Below are 21,165 nucleotides of genomic sequence, written 5' to 3' on the forward strand. Positions count from 1 at the left end.
CGTCCACCACTTCACAAGATCAAACTTCGAAACTACATTCATCGAGGAAATCTTATTTACTATTTACCACTTCGCCCAATTCGAAACTTTTCGACAACAGATCAACGGATCAATCAAGTATAAGCATCACGTTACACGGTGCTCGTGGCCGTCATTTAATTATTCTCAAGTTTGTGTTTCGATACAAACTGCTGGAACACTAATAGCTGCAACCGGTTTCGAAACTCTGATACCTAACTAATGGTATACCTGATTCTGGCAATCGTTTAATTTAACGTGACGATTTCTCAATGCCAGCTTTTCCAAATCTATTATTTCATCGTTAAAAAAAGCTTACGTTATATATCGTACGTGTTTCCTTTTTTCCACAAAATGAAGGCAAATATTACGTTGTGTTCGTTATTTTCACGATAGATTCGTTCCTTTATGGGCACGAATTAAATGTAAATTTCTTTCTTTGAACGAAAGGAAGGGACGAATATTCGTTCTTTCTTTCTTCTTCTTTTTCTTTAAATTGAGATTTGAAAAAAAGAAAAAATAAAAGAACGATGAAATTGAATTTCGAAGTATACATCGACATCTAAAAGGGGATATTTTAATAAAAGGGGTGATGTATATGCAGGATATATTAATATTCGTGGGACATCCTCGATGGATCGAAGCTTTCATTCATCTCTAATGCAAACTTAAATTGCCATTATAATGCCAGACCATGGATTTTATGCAAAATCAAATTTTCCTTTTTTTTTTTTTACTGACTAGAGAAACGGAACTCGAATACAAATTCCTTGTTTTTCTCTATACCTGCTTACAACTCGACAAATAAACCTCGAACCCTTTCCTTATTTTCTTATTCCATTGTTATTTCTCCCTTTCCTTATGTATGTTATCTTCAATGAAATATTAAAAATTATCTAAAATATTATTCTCAATGTATGTTATCACACGTGTAAATGCACATATTCAGACCATATTCCACGGCTCAAAAATTGATACAAGCCAGACTCTCGAAAGCCGCTTCCTTGGTGGTCACCGACCAAACGTTGTTAACCATCCACAGAGAGCGAGAGCGTGAGTGTGGTAGGCCTGGCTGTATTGCTGAGGCAGCTGAGGCGTGCAAATGAGAAAAGGAGAGGGATGATCCGACGCCCATCCCCCTCTCCTCCTAACTCCAATTTGAAACGAAACTCTGCTGATCTCGCGCGAAAAAGAAAGATGAACGAAAGGGAAGGGGGGGATGGGCTGGAAACGCCCTCCTCCCCTCACCCGTAGACAGGTAGACAGTGACGCATGCTCATTGATCTCATTAAACCGAGTGGCCTGGACGATCGATGGACGGTTGTTATTTGGGATTGAATGCGGTTTCCCTGCCCCCCCCTCGCGTAATTCCCAGAGAAAGCGAGGACCGATGCAATTTTGATCCACCTGTATCCAGGGGATTAAGGGAGAAATAAGATCGGGGGAGAGGGACTCGTGGAATGGAATGTTGGGTAAAGTGTACGAGTATCCCCGTTTAACGTTTCTCAGCTTCTGTGATGGGATTCGAGTTCGATATGTGCTCACGTGAAACGAAATGAATATATATATATATTGCAAAAAATATATATATATTGCAAAAAATATATTTTTTTACGTTTATATTATTATGGGCAAGTCTTCAAAAGACATGGAATTGATAAAAAAGAATAATAAAAAAAATAACCAACATATATGAAGACCAATCTGGATCGGATTCTGATATAAATTACGCAAGCTACGAGGAAGAATTTGACAATATAAACGAAATTATATATATATATATATATATCACTAGATTTATGGAACTCGTCAATTTTTTCACGGGTTTTGGATTTTATGCATAAAAATTCTGAATATGTAAATATTATTTTTTAAACATTATATATTGGTTTTTGATGATACAATGCAGCAAATATATATTTCTATTCGTTCTGGAACATTTATATTTTATTATTTCTAAATGTTATATACCTATTTTTTACGAATATCCGTCAATTTTACGGGTTAATTTAATAGATCAATTATTGCGAATTAAGAAAAATGAAATAACAATGGAATAAGAAAAAGTAACCAAGCAAATGATGACTGTTTAGCAATAAATACGTAATCAAACAAGTTGTTTATAATTGTGATATGATAACAAATAATCAACGGTGAATTTTGCAAAGAAAAGTGATTTTTGTGAATCTATCTTATTATTTAATATAAAATAAATAGATTTACGTGAGAGATAATTTCAATTATGTTTTGTAAAAAAAAAAATAAGTGCTACTTGGAAGCTTAGCAAAAATTTATTAAGTGAAGATTTGAATTTTTTGAAGATATTTTCAAAACCTATCCAAAAAAATATATTTTTTTACATTTATATTATTATGGGCAAGTCTTCAAAAGACATGGAATTGATAAAAAAGAATAATAAAAAAAATAACCAGCATAAATGAAGACCAATCTGAATTCTGATATAAATTACGCAAGCTACGAGGAAGAATTTGACAATATAAACGAAATTGAAGATTCTGACGACAGGGAATGAAAATTATCACAATACCGTAAAAGAAAAAGAATGAGTATTATTTCAGATATTGAAAGCGAAAGTGAAATAAAGCATGCTGATAATGAAGAAAATAATGTGAGAGCAGGATCCCATAGATAGCCCCTTCATGTGTTTTATAATTGTTTTTAGATTTGGTAGCCATCAAGCCTGGATTATTATACAAAGAGACCACTGGAGTAAACAAAATTCGAAAGAATTTTCTCTTTCAATTAGCTGAAGAATTGAGCAGTGACCATCACGACGAACAAAATACTAGCTTCGATTCACTGTCTGGGGTCTGACTATATTTGCATTAAATCTAACAAGTATGTATGCGGAAAGTATACATCCAAGATTGAGTTTACATGTAAAAAATATATTGAAGACAATAATAAATAAAAATCTATGGATTTTAAATAAATAGTTTACAAAAAAATTGCATTTTAATATACCCATCAAAAAGACGGATTTCGATAAAAAAAGATGTATAGTCAATGTCCATAAATCTATTGATATATATATATGTGTATGTATAGAAAGAAAAAAGTTTCACAAGATTATATATTCAAAATATACAGGATTCGAACAAAAGTGTTTTCTTATTTATGAATATAACTTTGATATTTGATATGATTGAATTTAGAACAATAGTTAATATATCTCTGTTAAAGTCGAAACTGGTGAACGACTTCGAACATTACACAAATGGGGTGCCTGATGTTACTGTTCCAAGAATCACGTACTATCGTAGGACTGTATATTCGTTTATATTATGAGCTCTGAGTGAACGAATGATACTTTGACTCTTTGCGGCTAACTGACGATTCTAACTATATTTTGATGTGCGCTGTATCCTCGTCGAATTCTATCTTCTCTAGTTTCTATTTCTATATCAACTCGATTGTTTTGGTTTTTCCTCCGATCCTTGCTTTTCGGGAAAAATGCACACAGAGAGGGGTTGGAGGGACCAATGGTGAGGATCAAGATCTTTGCGCTCGCTTCATCCTTCATGACGTGCAAGTGTGGCTCGTGAAATAACCATTGCTGTGATATATTTGTTTAAATTACAGATCAGGAAAACGTTAGGAAAAGCCATGCTCGCTCATAAATTATTGTCAGGCCATCGAACTGTCGAAAACAAAGTCATATTTTCAAGTTCACATAAACAGGATTTATTATCAAAGCAATGTATTTCTTACGTTCCTTTCTTCGTACAACAACAAAAAGAAAAAGAAGAAGAAGGAAACGCTTACATCTTTTATATCCATTTCACGTCGTTTTAACAATCGTCAAAAAGTAAAAATCAGTGTAGCTCGTACTTGGAAGACTATTTACAGATTCGAGCATCGATCACAGTCTATAATACACTTACACTCTCTCCATTAAAAAAAAGAAAAAAAAGGGAAGGAATATATCGAGGGGGATATCTATAATACACTTACACCCTCTCCATTAAAAAAAGAAAAAAAAGGGAAGGAATATATCGAGGGGGATATCGATTTCTCGAAAACTCATTTCGACCGGTCACCTCTCGCAAGGAAGGGAAACTTGATCGGGGTTTTTGGAGCGCGAAGCTTTGGGTCGTAACATTTGGACAAGAAACAGCCGGGCAGGGGAGGGTGATGCGTGAGGGTGAAGAAGACAGGAGGATCCCCTCGAAAAGGGCGACCTCCTTGTTTCTTAGAACAGTGGCGGACACCTATTCGTTAACTCTCTCTCCCTCCCTCCTTGCGGAGAGCTGGAAGAACGTAACAAAGGGGTGGACGAGGATGGAAAAGTCTCCAGTGTGTAATTACTGGCTTGAATTCTTATTACCCGACCACCGCACTCCCTACAGGCCTGTCCTCGCGTTTGTCTAACTCCCCGTCACCCTCCCTCCTGCTATGTGATCCTTTACGATCCTCCCCCACTTTCGCAACTTGTTTGCGATCGTGGGTAAATTAATTTACGGGGTAAATCACAGTTAGGAGGAAGTGGAACGCGATACGTTGCATTTGTTTTAAGTCGTCTTTTAAGCTGGAGTTATTAGAGATATTTATATCTGATTTTGTTCAGAAGATCTAGGAAATAAAAATAGTTCTGACATGTCTATGTCGTGGCAAATTTTATAAATTTTTATATACTTTGTTTCTTAGATTAGTACAAATGATACTGATTTCATGGGTAAAGCAGAAAATTTCAAATATTTCGAACATTTTAGAAATGTGAGAGTAAAAAAGAAAAAATGGAATATTGGCTAATCAAGAATACAAAAAAAATACAAACTTTGAGTATTTCAAAATAAGTAAAAGAAATAAGAAAAATATTTAGAGAGAAAACATATCTGGAACTTAAGCTGCTCTATAATCTCGTGAATAGCAGAAAATTAATCTATTTTGCAATGTGTGAAGAAATGATTAAAAAATAAATCAATCATGAGAAATTATTCGTGTTTAAAAGGATTAAAATGAAGGATTCAAGAAAAAAAAAAAGAAAAAATGGAATATTAGCTAATCAAGAATACAAAAGAATACGTACTCAAACTTCGAATATTTCAAAATAAAAAATATAAGAAAAATATTTAGAGAGAAAGCATGTCTGGAACTTAAGCTGCTCTATAATCTGAATAGCAGAAAATTAATCTATTTTGCAATGTGTGAAGAAATGATTAAGAAATGAATCAATCATGAGAAATTATAAATTATATTATAATTCGCGTTTAAAAGAATTAAAATGAAGAATTCAAGATAAAAAAGAATAAATGGAATATTGGCTAATCAAGAAAACAAAAGAATATATATTCAAACTTCGAATATTTCAAAATAAAAAATAAAAAATATAAGAAAAATATTTAGAGAGAAAGCATGTCTGAAACTTAAGCTACTCTATAATCTCATGAATAGCAGAAAATTAATTTATTTTATGCAAAGAAATGATTAAAAAATGAATCAATCATTAGAAATTATAAATTATATTATAATTCGCGTTTAAAAGGATTAAAATGAAGAATTCAAAGATAATCAATCAAGAATACAAAAGGATAGGTACTCAAATTTAGAATATTTCAAAATAAGTAAAAGAAATAAGAAAAATATTTAGAGAGAAATGGAACTTAAGCTACTCTATAATCTCGTGAATAGCAGAAAATTAATTTATTTTATGCAAAGAAATTATTAAGAAATGAATCAATCATTAGAAATTGTAAATTATATTATAATTGGCGTTTAAAAGGATTAAAATGAAGAATTCAAGGATAATCAATCAAGAATACAAAGGGAACTCAAACTTCGAATATTTCAAAATAAGTAAAAGAAATAAGAAAAATATTTAGAGAGAAATGGAACTTAAGCTACTCTATAATCTCGTGAATAGCAGAAAATTAATCTGTTTTGCAACGTGCGAAGAAATGATTAAAGAATGAATCAATCATGAGAAATTATTCGCGTTTAAAAGGATTAAAATGAAGGATTCAAGGATATGGATAGGAAGTGGAGCAACGGCAACAAAAGGAGGAACGAGTCCTCGGCGAATTGTTGGAAAATTATGACACGTTTATGAACGCGTAGCGCGAGGACAGCGCGCGAAAAAGCATTATCGAAAAATTTCTGGTGTGCAATTGATGCCTTGAGTTCTCATTACTCAACGCGGGTATTCCCCACAGGCCCTGTCAGACATTCTTTCACGTTTTGAAAGACAGTGGAAGACAGCGACACGCCGCGTTTTTGATTACATAGAATTTAATAACCTACGAACGCCTGGTGGATGGGCTCTTTGTTTCGTGCAACATCTTCACGCATTTTATTCGTAAATCATTGTCGTTGAAAGGTAAAAGAGGTGTGCTTCTAAAAATCATTTTTAGAATCTGAAGATTTTTTTTTTAAACTTTTGATGTAGAAATAAATTCTACATAATCCAATAATTGTAAAAATACTTTTGAAAATATCTCTTAATGGTTAAAATTGTTTCTAAATCTTCTCAAATTCATGCAGAGAAATCAATTATCCGATTATACGTACACATAGAGAGGGAAGAGTATTATTTTTATTGCGCAAAATTTATATTATAATAAATGTCAGTTGAATTTAAAAATAAAAGGGGAAAAAATATATTTAATATTTCACAGTTTTTTTTCTATCTATTCAAATAAAAAAAGAGCAGAAGGGAAACATAATAAATCACGTTTTTCATGTTTTATTAGTGGAGAAACTTTTAAAAATTCGATATAGCCATCGATCCGTGCTATATATAATATTGGAAAAACTGTATTTACACTTTTAAATATTTCAAAACTTCGTGGATGTGTCAATTAATTTTTAAATCGTTAATGTCTTTGAAACTAATATTCGATATCGAAATTAAAATATCTCTCATGTTTCTCTCTAAACTGCTTCCTCTATCAATTGCGTTAAAATTCACATCGAAGAAGACTTATTTTTCCATCCACTTCCTTTCATTTAACCATTTAACTTGACGAATCTTTGCTCGTTGATTATATCACTCGAATGACACAAAGAGCGAATTGATCGAAGGACAAAGGACGATTCTAATGAAATTAAAGAAATTAACAAAAGTTAAAAAAAATTTTACACGTTCAAAATTCCAAAAAGTGGTCACAATTTCACAATTCCGACTCTCTTCGACGATACATTCCACTTCGTATTAGAATTTTATCCAATCCGTATCACGCGCAATCCCTCCCTGATGATTAAATCGTTCCATCGTTATTTTATCCTTCGTTTAATTGGAATGCAAATGGTGGCGGGAAAATCTGAAAACCGGCCGCGTTTTCCAGTGATATGCAAATGTTCGTGTCCCACCAGGCCTCTCCTCTCTCCTTTTTCTCCATCAAACTCTTTCAATCAGCCCGCCACGAAAAACAGAGCGTAATAACAGGGAATGTTAAATATCTCTTCCCAGAAATCCAGCGGTCAAAATTTAATTTCACGATTGCACGAGTTGCACTGCGGATTTCGCGGTGTATAAAACTTCTATCTATAATGCTCGCAATACACTCTGCGCACACACTTTATAACACACTTTATATCGTTCACTATGTGCAATTTTTTTTTTTTTTTCTAGTTTTTTTTTTCCAGTAATGCTTGAAATGTGAATGCTTGAAATCAGATCAGAATTATTATTGAGTGAATTCACGAGTTGTTTGGCGAAATGAATCGAGATGCGATCGAGATTTCGCGTGTAATGATGTAGAGATTTTCTTTTTTTTTTATTTATTTATTTTTTTTTTTTTTTATCTCTTGGGAAGAATTAATTGATCTTCTGAAATGTGTTCCACGAGTAATATGTTTGATTAATTATTGCAATATTAATATTAATAGTTAAATTTGCAAATTCTTGTATTAAGGATTAAGAAAAAGGTTTATAATTGTGCATTTTATTCTCTTCTTCGAAGAATCAAGAATTCTTCTTTGTGATTATGAGAATGAATAAATGCATGTACATGCGTTAATTGTAACATGCATTCGTTGAGTTGAACGATATACAATTTTTCGTAAAATATCTGATATTATCAGATAGTATTTTTGGGACCAATTGTATGAAATTGATACAATAGGCTGATATGGAATTTCATTTTGAGAAAAATAATTGTCAAAGTTACCATAAATTTTTCATATTTTGCGAAATTTGAAGAATTGGTTTTTCGAAGAAATGAATTAGAAGCAAATATAAAAATAATAATTCGAATAGAGTTCATTTAAGTCAATTAACGAATTTGCAAAAGTTATTAATTAATTTGAAAATAAATAAGCAAGAAGTGAAATTCTTTCCATTATTTAAAATTAACAAATTGAAAAAATAATAATTAAGAAATAATATTTCGTCGATCAAAATTTATATTTCTAAGAATATTAATTACAATGCAATCTTCGATTATCTTCAAAACATTTTAACAATATAGGAAAAGGAATACACGTATAAAAGAGGCATCATTATTAAAAATCTACTTATTCGTGAAAAAATTATTAACTTGGGCGATCTGCTTGATAATTACCTTTATATTTACCAGTTTCACACCAAGAAAAAGACTATTTGCACTCGTGCGGCATTTCTGGTAAAATTTTCTGACTAAAAGTCTCGAAAGAGAGAAGCTGGACGAGTTTCGTTTTTGCTTGGTCATTAACGGAAAAGGAGAGCTATGTCGCGTAAAAGAAAGATTTTCCAGCAAAAAGAGAATACTGTTGATTACCTCGTGTTATTACGGTTATGAAGTATGTAGAATTTATATTTTACGATATACGAATTATACATTTTTAGAAATTTGAGGTAAATAAAGTTTTGTCGTTCTTTTCATGATAAAGATGATAAAAAAAAGAATCAATTATATAGAATTGTAATAAATAAATAAAAGAAACGAATAAAAATTTCTTGATTCGATTCTTATTTTTCTCAGCTTTTTCTTTTTGATTTATTAAAAGATATTTATAGAGTAAAAATGGGTATATTAAAATTTATTTTATATATTTCCTGCATTTTTCTTTAGCGATCACGAAAGAATGGCGAGTTTTTTTTTTTTATTTGTCGCAAAAAAATATTCATCGTTTCACAAAAATAATTCTTGTCAATCTTTATTTTTCAACTGTCAATTGTCAAAATTTGAAACACGAATCTTCCATTTGTGCACGAACATTTTCAGAATTTTCAACGTAACGAACTCACAAATATAAGAATAATATGTAATATTATATTTTTTCTTTCAAAAGAATTGGTTAAACATTGACAATCGCGTTTCCTCGTCGCACGATGAATTATTATTTTCTACAACTCGTCACACGTGGTAAACGCGAGGGAGGAAAATTTGTTATGGGGATTCGATTAATCTTGCTCGACTAAATTTCATGTTCTACGTTTGTAACACGATGTTCTGTCGGCATGAAATTATTGAGTAAGATTTATTTTTCCCGATGAAAAACGAAATAAGAGAATTTAAAAGTCTCTTATTGGTCGTGTAATTTTTTCGCTAAACGTATTTTTAACTCGATATTAATTCGATACTATGATATCATTTTGCTTCATTTCAATTTAATTTGAAGTATTATAATAAGCGATGATAACCGATTAATGTAAATGATACTCTCGATGTAAATGTTGTAAAAAAAAAAAGTTTGTTTATAAATCTAGAATATTTAAATATAATATTTTACGTAACGTCTAATTATTTCCCGACGAGTCACGTATTTGCATTTCCTACGTAAATAAATCATAATTCCACGTTAAATATAAATAACATGTGCGTTGGATATTTCATTTATTTCGTAATTTTGATTTTACCATTTACCTTCTTGTTCGTTATATATCTATATTTAGAAATTATATTTTTTCCTCTCTGTGACAAATAAAAATAAAATTGTGCAATTTTAAATATTGTATTCAGAATTAACAACATTTTTACAAACACTTGTAAAAATTATACCTTGAAAATTCTATCGAATTATTATTATTATTCAATCATTCATTTTTTTTTTCAAATAAAATATAAATAATTTGATCAGAATTATTAATAAACGTAAACACAAGAAATTATTATTGTACGCATTAATTATAATATCACACGATTAAATATACTATTGTTGCGTGTATTAATTATCATACACGTATGTATAATAATACGTTCCCAAAATATTTTTCTAGGATCGAAATTCTGGAAAAACCAAAACGAACGAGATAAAACGAAACAGTTGCGTATAAACTCGTTAAAATCGAAATTTTACGATTTGTATATACGAAGAGTAAATAATTATTCGAAAAAAAAGAGAACAAATCCTATTAAATTATCACAATTTAAACAATGGAAATACCGTATAATTATAACGTTATTGTTATTGTTATTATTATTATTATTATTATTTAGAAAGGTCGGGGTATAAAATATTTTATCCCCCGCCTCCGTTCAAGATTTCTATTTCACCGTCGTCGTCTCTTCCACTTTGATTGCTCATGTGTGATCGCGCCCCTATATTCCTTTGCCCCGTCGCCACTGCGCCACGGCACGACATGGAACGGAACGGAACGGAACGGAACGAGAAAGGCGGGGCGTAAGGGGGCAAACATCGACGAGGCAAAGAAAAATATGAAGTTGGCAGTTCGACTAAACACCGTTCCCGGGATGCAAGATTTCGCCGCCTTCGTCGGTGGAAACGGGGCCAAAAGGAAAGAAGGAAACAGGAATAACTACGTGCCCCTAATGCGAAATCACTCCCCCCCCCTCTCCCCCTCGAAACTTGCGTTTGACGCGACAATTCCGGGACAACTGCAACGCGCAATTCTACGGTGTTGAACAGGTGTTGATATTTTCCAAGATAAAATATTAGGATTTCACAGATTGTCGAAATTAAAACTTTTCGATTCTCTCGATATTTATTTCTTTTTCCTTCTACATTGTAAAATGTTTTCGAGTTTTCGGTGAAAATGAAAGAGGGCAGATCGTTTTACGTAAGCTATATTCGTTTCTTATATTATTTTTCTTATATTCTTATATTCGTTTCTTATATTCGTTATATTCGTTTTTTGTATCAAAAATATGGTTATATGGAAAAATTCATAGAAAAGAAATGATAAATTATTACGAGAGTAACTATTTTTTGAATAGATACATGGATATCGTTTAATCGGAATGATAATGAGCTTTTATAAATCAAAGAATCAATTCGTGATTGGCAATAATAGATATGAATAAAAATTATGAATAGAATTATGAAATAGGATTTGCAAAATGCACATTCCTTTAATATTATACCATACTATAGTATACCATACCATGCTATATTATACTATACTATACTTTATTATATTATACATTATATATATATATATATATATATATACTCTACTATACATACTATAGTATATATTACTATATTATACTATATTATACTACACTATATTATACTATATTACACTATACTATACTATTCTACACTATACTATATTATGCTATATTATATTATACCATATTATATTATATTATATCACTACACTATACTATATCATACTACATTATACTATACCATACTACACTATACTATACCCTACTATACTATAAGTTTCTTTCGTATCACGTTAGAAATGAATAGATAACGTTTAAACGCAACGATAATGAGTTTTCATAAATCAAAGAATCAATTCGTGATTGGCAATAATCGGTATGAATAAAAATTAACTGTTTAATTTAATTTTAAGTAGAAATCGTTGTTGATTACGTGTTGTCGAAAACAGAATAGGGAAAGACACGTTGGCGAAGAGATTGGAAAAGTGTGCGTAACTTCGAGGTGTGCGACTTCTTTCTTTTCGACATCGTTCAGACAAAACTTCTGTTCAAACTTGTCCCGCTTGGTCCACCGTTTTTACATGGTCCATTATCGAAACAGCGCCTATTGTGATCTGCCCCAAGTTATATACAAGAAAGCACTCACGATAGTGAATTAAACTAATGGATAAAGAACGACGTAGAGGTACAAATCAGCGGCAAAGAAACAGAAGAAGCATAAGCTTTTCAAAAATTATTTGACATTTAATAGTTTAATCAAGTGTGTAAATATTATAATAAATTGTGCAAATATGGATGATAATTCGATTATTCAACAAAATAATATTCTCATGTACGTATTCTTTTACATAATAAACATCCAAAATTATTCATCTATAATTAATAATTATTGTATTCATCTATAATTAATATTATTGTATATATAATTAATAATAATTGTTTCAAAAATTCTCTGATTCTTTAATTCGTCTATAATATTTCACAGTTAACGTGAATAACGATTAATAAAAATAATCGTTCTTCGAAAATCACGATTCACAGATTGGAAGAGTGTCATATTAAGAAAACGAACGAAGGAAACAAGGAATTAGATTAAATCAATATACGTCCAATCTCACGAAACTTTCCCTTTTCGTACCATTTTTTCTCCTTCTTTTTTTTTTCTTTTTTTTTTTTTTTATCTTCATACCAAAACGGTGAAAAACGGCGTATAATTTTGCATAAATTCTCGCGAGGGTCATGAATAATATACATTGCTATCAGAACTCTTTGATTACTCCGTTGCATTTCAGATCTAACATGCTGTAAACCCTTTCACAATGGGTTCATTAATATGGATGAGAGAAAAATTTCCTTCGTTGCCTCCCCATTAATTGAAACCATTTGCCCGTTCGAGACAATACCCCTCCCTCCCCCATCGTGCACTTGAAAATTTAATATTTCCCCTCGTTTAACCTGCCGCCAAACTGAAACACGAGGAGGTTAAACGCGGGAAAACAATGAGGGAGGGGAGGGAAAAAAATATGGTAATCCTGTCCTGACGTAAACGTATTCTTCATTCGAACCTTCCTTGCTCCTTGCAATAATGTAAACATCCTTCCTTGTCACACGCACAGATAAGATTTAATGAAATGTTCACGTTCAGCAAACATTATATGATTGAAACGAAATCAGAGATGGATTAAGATATTAAAAAAGAGTGTTCTTGACGGATGAAATAGGAAACGATTTGCAAAATGCACATTCCTTTAATATTATATCATAGTATATTATACCATACTATACTATATTATATTATATTATACTATACTATACATACTATAAAATATTATTCTATACTATACTTTACATATTATTTATATATATATTCTACTATATATATTATACTATATTAATATATATATATTATTATATACTATACTATACTATAAATTTTTTTCATGTCACTTTAGAAATAACTTTAACTGGCTACTATATTATATTACACTATACTATACCATACTATATTATATCATACTATAATATACTATACTATATTATACTATATTATACATACTATAAAATATTATTCTATACTATACTTTACATACTATTTATATATATATTCTACTATGTTACTATATATATTATTATATACTATACTATACTATACTATACTATACTATACTATACTATACTATACTATACTATACTATAAGTTTCTTTCATGTCACGTTAGAAATGACTTTAACTGGCTATTTTTATATAAACTTATTTAGCCCCAGATCTTGCTCTATCCGACTATTATACTTGATCCTGCGATTAAAAAATTTTCTCCACGAAAATATACCATACTATACTATACTATACCATACTATACTATATTATACTATATACTATACAATATATATACTATATTATAATTATATATATATATTATATTATAATATAGTATATATATTGTATAGTATATAGTATAATATATAATAATATAGTATATATTATATACTATAATATAGTATAATATATTATAATATACTATACAATATTATTCTATACTGTACTTTACATACTATTTATATATATATTCTACTATATATTATACTATATTACTATATATATTATTATATACTATACTATATTATATAAGTTTCTTTTATATCACATTAGAAATGACTTTAATTGGCTATTTTTATGTAAACTTATTTAACTCCGGATCTTGCTCTATCCGACTATTATATTGTTTCTGCGATTAAAAAATTTTCTCCACGATAAACGGTTCCAATCCGTAAGCGAAATAAATCAATCTTAAACGACAAATATCGTGTATTCATTACGTATCAAAGAAAAGGAAGAAATCTCAATTGGATATCAAATAAATTAAGAATAATTCTACGAAAGATCTAAAAATATAATTTCTTATTAAATTCTAATGGAGATTCTAAATCACTTTTTCCAATGACGAGGTACGAGTCAATGTGGTTGCGATTATGCTTGCGTATCACAGCGTTGTCTTTTAAATTTCGGTGTCAAAGGCCAATTTAGCTGTAATCATTAATTTGGAACGTCAGGGAAGCGTGAAATACCCTGCTCCTGTGAAACTTCATGCAACCTGAGCTAATGATCTGGATCACGGGATCCTTTGAGACGCGCTATTTAATGCAATTTAATGTCCGCTGGGGTTATCAACGGAGAGGGGTAAACGCCATTTTATAGGAAAATATTCGCCCCCGTGAAAATTTCCGTGTGTCTAGCGCGCGGCAACAAGATCAAAGTTTAATCAAACTGTTTTGGAGTGAAAAACCTATCGCGAGAAGGTGTGATTTTTTTTTTCTCTCTCTTTTTTACGAAAGAACGAGGAGCGATAATTTTACACGCAAAAAGATTATTATGAGAGTTGAATTTGTATTTCGAGAGATAAAANCCTATCGCGAGAAGGTGTGATTTTTTTTTCTCTCTCTTTTTTACGAAAGAACGAGGAGCGATAATTTTACGCGCAAAAAGATTATTATGAGAGTTGAATTTATATTTCGAGAGATAAAACTCGATTCATTTATTTAAGCTTGATTTTTTCATTCAAACAGAAATAGGATTTATATCAAAAATCCAAGAAAGTGAGAAAAAGAAAAACAATTAAAATCAAGAAATTGTCAGAAAATCCGACGATTCCTCCTGTCACAGAGAACAATCACGTATTCTTAACTCTGTTAAACCGCAAACCACTGTCTGCACGACCAACGCCATTCCTCCAACCAAAACCTCAAGGTGTAAATTTATTCGCGGTTGCAAATTTCCCCGATTTCCACGCGACTTCGAATCGAATATACGAATATTCACCATTGAAAATTTCATAATTTGAAAAATGGCATACGATATATTTGAGTTGAATATAAATGAGTTTTTTTTTCTCGCGACAAAAACGCGACAACTCGAAAGAATAACTCGATATCATTGGAAGATTAAAAATCAGGAATCATTCATATGACTGGTATATCTCGTAACGGAATTCGATTTTTGTTCCATCCATTTCCTCTTTGGAGAGACGTTATAACGAGGCAGAAAGTTTTTTTTCATGAAAACGAATATTCCATGTGGAAAACGCAATTTATTTTGATACACTGAAACTCGCGGAAGTTTGTAAATAGTGTGGGAAGGAAGTTGAAAAAAAGCGCACGAGATATGAATGTTAAATAAATAAAATAAAATAAAATAAAAAAACGCCATTGTACGTACGGGATGTTCCATATTCTTTCCTTCTCTTTCCTTTCCTTTCCTCCCCCCACCCCCCCTTTTTTTATTGCTGCCATTCTCCTACCAGAATAATTCCGAAAATATCGGCCGTGAAATATGAACAAGTTGGAAATATAAATTAATATACTGTGACATCAAATACAGGAGGAATGTGGAATATTAAAATCAGGGAATGCCAAATATTTAATAAAGCTTGCTAATCCCAAAGATTCTTATTTCGATATTGGAAATCAATATCGATCCCCTAACGCACCGATACCGTATGAACGTAACAAAATGGAAAGAAAATAAAGTTGATAATATACGCATTTCGTTTAAAGATGAATAACTCAATAATAATCGTGTTCCAGTTTATGATTTAAGATCCCAATTTTTGAATGGATGTGATTATTATCTATCTATGTTTCATGCAGATATTATATTCCATTCAATATCGACTCGAAGAGATATCTCGTGAGCTTGGATATTACTTCAATTTTTTCGATTCGATTAATGTCGAGGTGACTGTTTGAATTTATAATATCTATAAAAATGCGGAGTGTCAATAATTGCTACTTTTATGGAAATTTGTAAATTTATTATTTAAAAAACTTCACGCAAATTATTGGAATTATTGTGCAATCAAATAAACGTTAGTTAGACATTCTTTTCTGAATCCTCGTTAACACAGGATTATCTCTTGTGTATCTGGCCTACCTTTGCAGTTAAGTGTTCGAGGGTTTAAACGGGCAATCCAAAGTGGAGGTAATTGATTCGTCACTTGAGTCAACTTGTTAAATTACTCGTTTAATCTTTGACACGATTGAGGGATGGATAGATTTGTAAACGGTATGAGATGAATTAATTGTTTTGAAAATTAGGAAAGGAGATTCAATAATAATCGTTATGATATTTTCAAGTTGAAATTTAAACTCTTATTTCTCTGTATGGATCAATGGATCTTTTTTCAAAATACAAAAAAAGAATATATATAAAAATAGTAGTTGATCGAATAATTTCATTGAATAATACAATGTAATTATGACAACTCAAAAATCTTTAAAAGAATAGAAAATAGGGCATTTACTGTAGATTTTTAACGAATAAATAACACCTATTTCACTTGACAATTTGCTACAATTTAATGCTTCACAATTGGAGGCTGTTACATTTATAGCAATTAGATGCTTCTATAATATTCATTTAATAATCACAAGTCATCTGGAAATAATTTAACGTCGTCATTTTCAAGAAATAACATTTTCTTTTATGTAAAAATAATATTGAATAAAGAAATTTATATCAAATTTGCAACATATTGAAAGAAATTGAACCTCAACATAATTTTTCACTTTAAAATGTGTAAATAAATTCAATAAACCCATAACCCATTTATCTCCTCATAATCATCAACAATTTTTATCTAACCACTGCTATTAAGTCCAAAAATATGAATTTCTTAAATTTCTTATTCATTTATCCTTATAAAATAACCATACACGATTCTGATTCTTTCCTCCTCATAATAACAAATGAAAACGATGCTCAATTCAAAACTGACAGTCTGCTCACACGGCTCACGCGAGAAACGCCAGGAACACGCCAAAGATGCACTACTACCCCGTGGTAGGGTAACACACACACATACACACACACGCGAAACCCCCTCGCGCGAAATCTGCATAAATCCAACGAGTCGAGTTGGCCGAATTAATCGCACGTTAACAACGCGAGTGTAAATAAATCAATAATTTCATTAAACAGGGGGATAGGAGGGGGGATAGTGGGAGGGAGGGGTTCCGCATCGAGCCACGACCCGTTCCATAAATTATGTCGATTGGCGGGCCGCCAATGATGCGAATTATCGATTGCATCCAAATTCAGAAATATCCAACCACGCGCTCGAGGACGCGTGCCTCGACTCCTCCATTTGAAAATCGGGGGTGCCGTGATTACGGTACGCGGAGGGGGAGGGGGGACGGAGCGTTCTCCGTGGTTTTCCACGCGAACGAGTCACGCGTCCCCCGATGATGGAGATGGCACATTTAAACCGTATTACACCGTGGACGATGGTGCTTGGGACCGCCACGCTGCGACATTTTCAAACTCTATCCGTGATCCGCATGAGGGATATCGGAATATGCTCGGCCACGCTGTGGTCTCGTGTGTGTACCCGGCAAATAAACTATGGCTAGTTTAACACGTTCTGTGTACGTATGGTCAAGAGTGTAATGTGGGGGAAATATTTGGATATCGTGGATATTTTGAATTTTTTGTTTCATCAGAGAGGGGAGAAAATTAGAAGAAGAGGGATTGAATTTTTTGAAGTTGGAAGAAAATTATATATTTATAGTTAATTCTCGTTAAAAATTAATTATAATTAAATATTATAATTATTTATTAATTAAAATTAATTATAAATAATTCTCGTTAAATCTTCGTATATAGAAAAACGTGAGTTGTAGATGATTGAAAATATTTAATCGAAAAAGAGAGATCTGGTGTTCTTCTATCATTCTTTGGAGAGAGGATTTGAAACAATTGGTAAAACGTAGTAGTAATACGAGAAATACGTTTAACCGATTTAGTTCCGGTACAGTTCTTTTGAATCTAACAACGAGCAAGAGTAGCGACTGCTATGGTCGCGCGAAATTTTCAATGGAATACGAAATAGGTGTATGCAAACACCGGTTCTATTTCTGATACACGTGACGCTATTGTGGGGCGTTTGCAATGCGTTACAAACGTCGTATCTACGCCACGCGGTAAACTCTCTTCGAATGGGCCGGCAAATTTTAAAGTGGCATTTTACCAGCAAGCTTTCATTTTAAGATTCGTTTTCGAATCGAAGGAATTTGAATATTTTGTTTTTTTCCTTCCATTTTGTTTTTAACGAGAGGCTTGCACAATTCCGAAAGATCGAAATAAATAGGAAATAATAAAGGAGCTTTTCAGGAAGGAATTCTTGCCGTCAGGTCAGGTTAGTTTAAGTTATTAAAAAAAGTGAATACTTCGTTATTTTCCACAATTTTTAACGAGAGACTTGTAAAATTATGGAACGTTGGAAGTAATAATAAAGAAGCTTTCCAAAGTTTTGTAGGTTAGGTTATTAAATCTAATAGATTTATGGTTTTTTTTTCGCAACGTTTCTTTAATTATTTTGTGCTTGGAAAATGAGCAGTGAGTTCCATGTTGAAAATATGGAACGAGAAATTTTTATATCACGAGGTATATTCTAGAAATTAAATAAACATAAGATTTTTGAAGAATTGTTTCGAACTTGACGAAACAGCAGTGATAAAGATATGCCTTTTCATTATTCACAGTACTCGAAAAATTATATTACAACAGCTAATTATACTATTATATATTATATTATTTTGTCCAAATTACATATAAACTTGTTTCCCTATTAATTATATTCCAAATTCTTAAGTATATAAAATGTAACTTTATCCACTCTTCTTTCTATTCTAAAAAAAAAAAAAAAAAAAAAAAAGAACCGCAACCGAAACTTTCAAAGCATATCACTACGATTCACGGTTCATTTTTCCAGAAACTTTTCCAATTTGTCCACGTTTCCTCTATCTTTTCGAAGAAGAGGGAAAATATTTCGTAGTTATCGACCGATGATAACAGTGGTTTATTAAATTCTTCCACGTAGCGGATTTCATTGAAACGGATAATCAATATAAAAGCTGGAAAAGAGGCTGTTAGAGACAGATACGGGTAACGGACGAATGCATTGAAAGATTCAATAAGCCCCGTCGAATCCCATAGGGGGATGGATGCTACGTGTTTCGATGTTTCTGAGTATAATCCGGGTAATTTTTCACGTACAACTGCGGCGTGGCGGAACGTTGTTACTCGTAATTTGATATAAAATCAGTTTACTTTCTCGCTTGCCACCTGATATATCGGGCACGCTGAATGCAGCTGTGCCGAATAATGCGATCGTCGTTAAATTTCACACGATTGTATCTTTCGTATATATGTATGTAAGTCGAATGTGAACGAGACTCTGACCAATATAGACGTTCGTTCGCTAAATAATAGCATTTATTCGTCGAAATATACGGAATATAGGGGATGTAAACACGTTATGCAAATTTGCAATTAATGAAGTTGATTCGATCGAGGTAATGAATATCATCGTGTGATTATCACGTTTCCCGTTTTTCTCTCGTGGAAAATTCGGCTAAAAGAATAATTTCTCACTTGCTGGAAAAGTGATAGGGCGCAAAATTTGCATTTAATAAATCTGCATTGATATTCTTGTAATATTTTTATTCTATAAAAATAAAAAATTTATTTTTTTTTGAATATAATATCTCAAATTTTTAATTGATCGAATAAATAGATGTTATTTTAAATATTAATCGAGTTAATTCAAATTTCTTTTCAGAAAAATAAAGAATATTGAATAGAAATATTGGAAAGTATCGAATAATGATCATATTATAAAATAAAATGGCTTAAATGCATTGAATTGTGAAAAATTATATATTAAAAAGTACTTACCTTCGTTCCATTATCATAAAAGCTAGATTTACTGAAAAAATTTTCTTTCTTCTGCTGAACAAATATTCAAGAAAAAAGTGGATACTAAAAAATAAGAAAATCAGGATTAAAATTAATTATAAATAATTATCAAAAGACGATTGAACAAAAGGAAATTGCATGTCACGAATTATATATTTAATTACATATTTTCACCAATAGTTATATTTAATCTTTACTTTTTTTTATCCGAAAAAGATAGAATCCTCGTGTAAATCCATCCACGTCGCAACAAAATATCAGATTGGAACCGAAACCTTATTCCCTTTACACGGAAAGAAAGAAAGGAAGAGAAGCAGAAGATAGTATTAGACTGAGAACCAATCGGCGTATACCTCTTTTCCAGTGGAAAATAAAGTGTAACTCTAAAATGAGAGGCAGAAAACAGGAAAGAAAGGAAAAATATTGATGATTCCTTTTTTTACCAATTTTCATAAATTTTCTCGATCGATTATTTACGAATTAGATTTAAATATTCAGTGCCTTTTTGCGAGTTTAACTCACTTTATTTTAATTCTTAATCAACTAAAATAATATATTCATATAAAAAGATTTCATGAAATATTTTCTTTGAAATGCATAATAACAAATATTATTTAATTTAGAAACAATTTTATAAATTTATAATAAATTAACGAATTAATTTTTTACTTGCTTTGAATTATAGATACAATGTACATTTATATTACAAAAACTGGAGTGAATTTTGCTCATATAAATAAATTTCCATTGTAAATAATATATATTTTCGTATCTCGTCAAGTGGAATATTAAATGTTTAAATCAGGATTATAAAATAATTGATACAAAGATGCACTGAATTAATTTCTCTGAACTAAATGTTATGATATTTCGAAAAAAAAAGTTGATCTTAAAATACATAAATTATCAAATATTGCATTCTTATCTCCGATATAATTTTTTTCCCCACCCATATAATTCGAAAATGGACTCTCAGGAATGTAACGTTTCAAACTTATCGTAACAGTTGCGAATAAAATGTCAAGTATACATACATATTTCATGCCTGTGGGGATCAGAGATAAAAGAGGTTTAAAATGAAGAATATGATCGGTCGAATGAG

General features: G+C 31.2%; 1 long non-coding RNA gene across 1 annotated transcript in view; it reads right to left on the minus strand.

Moving 5' to 3' along the window:
- LOC122715577 overlaps nucleotides 1–21,165 on the minus strand; it is a 187,396-nt gene that overhangs the window by 129,514 nt on the left and 36,717 nt on the right. The gene's annotated exons all lie outside the window — the stretch shown is intronic.

The sequence above is a fragment of the Apis laboriosa genome, unplaced genomic scaffold (assembly GCF_014066325.1).
Source record: "Apis laboriosa isolate Shangri-la unplaced genomic scaffold, ASM1406632v1 scaffold38_cov145, whole genome shotgun sequence".
Classification (NCBI taxonomy): Eukaryota; Metazoa; Arthropoda; class Insecta; order Hymenoptera; family Apidae; genus Apis; species Apis laboriosa.